General features: G+C 40.8%; 1 long non-coding RNA gene across 2 annotated transcripts; it reads right to left on the bottom strand.

Annotated features, from left to right (window-relative positions):
• Window positions 1–263: 263 nt before the first annotated feature.
• On the bottom strand, window positions 264–3,967 carry LOC118416802. 2 transcript variants are annotated; one of them, XR_004831265.1, is made up of 4 exons: window positions 3,774–3,965; window positions 3,035–3,113; window positions 1,513–1,627; window positions 264–287 (listed from the first exon to the last, which is right to left on the bottom strand). It is a non-coding gene; the product is annotated as an uncharacterized LOC118416802 (long non-coding RNA). The 2 variants fall into 2 exon arrangements; XR_004831266.1 differs by lacking the exon at window positions 264–287 and having other exon boundaries at window positions 1,511–1,627; window positions 3,774–3,967.
• Window positions 3,968–5,302: the final 1,335 nt, after the last annotated feature.

The raw sequence follows: 5,302 nt of genomic DNA, 5'->3' as shown, positions 1-5,302 counted from the left end.
GCTTGTCGTCTGTCTGTCTGTCTGTCTGTCTTTCTGTCTGTCTTTGAACAGCATCACTCGAAAAGCGCCTTTGATTGATCCTGATGATATTTGGTAGGTGGATATAGGGGTCGTAATCCCCATAATACTTCTCTTGCCCTCGCATGTTCTAAGTTTATGACCTTTGTGATTGTCCTGCTCAGACTTTTTTTGTCAATTTAACCCTCCTAAGCTGGTTGTTTAATCTGATCAGTAAAACGTGACCTATTCTGTGCTGCTGCTGCAGACTTCCAGATCAATGCGGTTTCCTGTGGTAAGAAATGCCACAAACCTGTATTTACTGGACCCACCTACAGGAATCATATATGTGCATCCCGTATATATACGGGTTCATCAGGACAGCCTTGTAGATACCAGATCTATACATATATTACTGTATGTACATAGTACATATCATATTGTACATAGTATATATTGAAATATGTTCGTGTTTTGTTTTAGGGAAATATAGTCTTAACCAGCCACGACAACTCATTAGTGATGAGAGTCCTTGTTTCTTACTTTATGACCAATGGTCATAATCTGCATGCTCAAATGAGATGCTTTTAGCCATCTCTCTTAAAGCCAATGCGACTTAGGTCTAGACAATGCAGCGCAATAAAGACCAAGATTCCCCCATTATATAGCGCAAGAGATAAACACCCAAGTACGTCAATGGGGACATCCTATCTCAAGAGGGCTTTATAACGTCATTTACGCCCGAAATCACCCAGCTATTTGATGTAATCTATAGATACCTAACTGTCAAAAGGATTTGCAGTCATAGAAGGATTTGAAAGGGTTTACAGCTGTGTATGGACATACATCTTCCAGGTCCACAACTTAAACGCAGTTACAACTAAAAAAAGGGAGATCAAATTCCAACCTAATTGCAGCTAGTGCGTCAATATGGAAGTAACAATCTTTCTTTCTATGACACATAATGTTTGTAAAGGATGTAATGTATCAATGCTATTGGAAAATTCGGGAACAATGTGGCGAGTCATGATGCCACTTCGCTAGAAGACTAAGTGTGTGGCATCCATGCGGTGAAGAGGGCTATATGCTGTGATTCCGATGGCAAAAATTAGCATGAGGCACTAGGCACATTAGTGTGAGGCACAAGACTGGAATTCCATAGGATGGGGCTTGATAAAACAGACTAGGATATCACATTGGATAAAATATGGTTGAATAACACGTAGCATAACAAGTTATAGCTCAACACATGATTTATGTTTGATGGAAGCAGGTTTATTGTAACTGCGCACATTGATGCGATGAGAAAATCGTAAGGCTCGACTGTTATGCAGCTGTGGAGTAGAATGGACTGGGGATGATCCTGGTTTTTGATGCAGAAAAACGTTAGGGGCTCAAGTCGCGCTTTTATGACACGTCACATCAATTATCTAAAACATAACTTTGTCTTTCCTTCACACAGTAACTCGCAAAAAAAACCCGTCAGATAACCGTAAGATAATCATACTGACTTACTTGATACTTGATAAGGTCTCTTCATCGTTGTGTCAAGTGGTCTGCATCAAGGCAACGTCTCTTGTGGACCATCCTGCGCCATTCCATGCAATTCTGGGCCGTCACTTCTACGTCTCTAAGATAATCATACGAACCCAGATTGTAATAGAATGTTACAACTTCCGCTGTCTATACGTGTTGCTCATCTTCTAAGATTGTGCCCCTTTGTTAATAATGTCTATGGTTCTATTTTATTAATGAGGTTCAAACGTTGATTCAAAGAATAAAGCTTCAGCAACTGTTAACATATGGATTGTAGTTTTACATGAATAGATTGATACTCTAAAGAGGGCGTATTTTCAACTAAATATAAACTTGGATTATAGCAGTTAGTAGGGATATCATCAGGTTAATTTGACTCTTCAGACAACTAGAGTTCGGCGACCTCATACCTCCATGAAAATTTAAAGCTTTCGTAAATTTCATGCAATTGACTAAGACATTAACATAATGTATGCATGGTGTTGTTAATCATTGACTAACGTTCACATGTCACAATTATAAAATTCCCATTATTAATCATAAGGAGGTTTTGCAATTTTTACATAAATTATGCAAATAAGTTCCTCATTACCATATTTGGTATCTGCTTATATTCCACCTATCATAATTAACATGTGTTACATGTATTGAGGTCCAGTTATTGAAAACAATGGAACTGTACAATTTCCTCATTAATTATGCAAATTCAGTCATCATTTGCATAACATGTATATCATTATGAACATCTTTGCCTAAGCTACCTGCATGCCTAAAATGCAGGCAATCCGTCATTCCTTTCTGCAGTTATCCTCTTTGGAGTGTCTTGACAAAAACGCCCCTGCAGTTCCACAATTGAATGTTAGGGGACTGAAACTTGCCCCACTTTGTCATGACGCTAAAAGCTATCTACCACCCAAATGTCACGACCATATCACGTACGGGACAAGAGATACATTGAAAAAACTGCTATGATAGAATATTCTCATTAATTATGCAAATATACTCCTATTTTGCATAATTAGTATTTTATCTTGTACAACATTGTCTAAGGTACCTACATACCAAAAATCATGAAAATCCGTTATTCCCTTCATGAGTTATCCTCGTCAGAAGTTTTTGACAAAAATGCCCCTGCTATCCCAAAACTAGACGCTAGGGGGCCCAAACTTATGTCATTTTTTCCTGAGCACAAGAGCTATCTAAAACTAAAAAATCTTGACCATAGCATGTTCAGAACACCGAGATAGCAAAACCGGAAGTTGCGCTGCAGTACCAAGGTCACACACCAGGGGGCCCAAAATTGACCTTGACCTTCGTCTTCCCAACCCCTACCCACATACCAAATATCATCGTAGTCCATCAAGAGATTCTCAAGTTATGCTGACCACAATATGCGGACACACAGACACACACACAGACACACACACACACACACAGACACACACACAGACGCACTCAAAACTATACCTCCATTTTTTCATGGAGGTAATAACGATGTTACCTGGTTTGGATATGTCTTCTCGTCATTGCAGAGTGGACCGTGAAACAGCATCAAGATTGCTTCGCCAAGGGAGTGCATCCTATGGCAAAGACAAGAAAAGCGCCGCCCAAAGGGAAACATACATGTGTCTAAAAGAGGAAGACCAGCTAGAGAGAACAGGAAGTCTGGAAATATACTCTGGCACCCTGGAGGAAATCAGCAAAGAAGGATCAGAGAGGCTACAAAAGGCAATGATGGATTACATCCTAGAAACAAAACGTTTTTGAATGACTGAAAACTGATAACACACATGTGAAGTAAGATCATACACATGTGAAAGGAACGGAGAAGAACATAGGATGATGGAGAAAAGAGAGAAAGAAAGTGTACCGACAGATGTGTGCCGCATGCCGACCAATTGGAAAAAAGCAGCAAGAGAAGTACACAAGAGAAAGAAGCACAGTGAGAGAGAAAAGACAGCACATGTGACCATCTTCCGACGAAACAAGCGGATAATAGAGACAACAACAACAACAACGGTTAAAATTATCATTGCAGGAAAACCCGCATCCGTCATGGTCAAAACTAACTTGGATGGTATCACATCAAACAGGCTATACAAGATCGATGCACAAAGTCTGGAAGACTGGTATCATTCACCAAGTTGACTACTACATGTACATCGAACTAGTTTCCCTTCTACAACTACGGTCATGGCTACATGTTTAAAATTAATGATGTCGTCATCCATAAAACTTACCTGCCGTGGCCTTGCTGACATTGTATTTCCATGTCCCGTGAACAGCAGTACAGAAGAGGTTGGTGCCCATCATAAGCTGCGGTGTTAGAAACTACTGCACGAGTCTCCCAACAAGACGATGTGTCAGCTCTGGCCCGTGGGTCTAACTTGAAAAGCTCAGCCAGTGGTGACCAGAACTGCATGCAAAGAGACAGAATAATCTTTGTGTACTATTCACAGCGTCACACCTGTCCCTGCGCGCCACAGACAGGTGGTCAGTTAACTCAATTTTGGAGGGTAACCAATCAGAGGAGTTATGCATATGTACACGTATGCTAATGAGTGCAGGGGTATAAAAGGGAAAGATATTATCACAAAAAAGGCGCACAGTTTGACTCAGGGAGGAAGATAAAAAGGTGGTTGGCAGAAACAGGCGAAAATTAAAGTCGGGTCAATTAGGGACAGTAGGAAGGGTATGAGGGTGTTGAGATATAAAGAAGAAGGTATCTTTACCCTAAACACGTAACCATCCTCTCTAATTTCTTATGGCTTGGGAAAAGTACTCGCCTCGCTCTCTGCTCAGGGATGGAGACTTTCCGCACTCCTTATCCCTCCATCACCTGTCTGGGACGCGGGGTATGGGTGTGGTGGTATGAATCTTCCACTATATCAATCTAACCATGGCATAATTATAGTTGACCAGCGCTTGATGTCCAATTAAACTTAAGCTTAGCAAAACCGTCTTGAGGTTAGTTATTTACCCTGTTACAAAGAAAACCTTCCTGTGGATGCGGGTTTACCTGCAATGATGATTTCAGCCGTTTAACGGCGCTTTTCTTCTTAAGATACACCAGCCTAAAGGATACACAAAACTTTCTTGTTCCTAGATCCTCATTCTTGCGACAAAAAGGCTTGTCCAAACAAGAAATACATCTTTATGTACAAAATTCGTCTTTGAATACAAAAGAAAAGAAAGACATATAAAAGAAATATTCTAATGAATAAAGACGCACTTACTCCCTGCAAATCAGAGTTGCTTGGAGTGTATTGACTCTCTCAAGAAAGATGCTAAAAATGCCCGCAAACATCCGGCCAGCACAGTATCACACGACTTGAAGGACATGTTGCAATACCAACCAGTGTAGATAGGTGGCGCTTTGAGACCGCCTGTAAAGTCATGTCCAAACTTTGTAATGTTTACACATTTATTCCAGCCATGTAACTTCACCAGCCATCACTACATACTGATGAAGTCCACAGCCAAATGTCAGTATTAGCGACGGAATGCCCGTGGATTTCATCACTACATACTGATGAAGTCCACAGCCAAATGTCAGTATTAGCGACGGAATGCCCGTGGATTTCATCACTACATACTGATGAAGTCCACAGCCAAATGTCAGTATTAGCGGCGGAATGCCCGTGTATTTCATCACTACATATCGATGAAATCCACAGCCGTGGAGTTCATCATCCTTCTACCGATGAAATCCACAGCTGTGGATTTCATCAACATAGTGATGAACTCCACAGCTGTGGAGTTCATCAAT

This window comes from Branchiostoma floridae, chromosome 5, assembly GCF_000003815.2.
Source record: "Branchiostoma floridae strain S238N-H82 chromosome 5, Bfl_VNyyK, whole genome shotgun sequence".
In the NCBI taxonomy this organism is placed as follows: Eukaryota; Metazoa; Chordata; class Leptocardii; order Amphioxiformes; family Branchiostomatidae; genus Branchiostoma; species Branchiostoma floridae.
The sequence above is the reverse complement of the archived record's forward strand: the minus strand, read 5'-3'. Positions and strand labels throughout refer to the sequence as shown.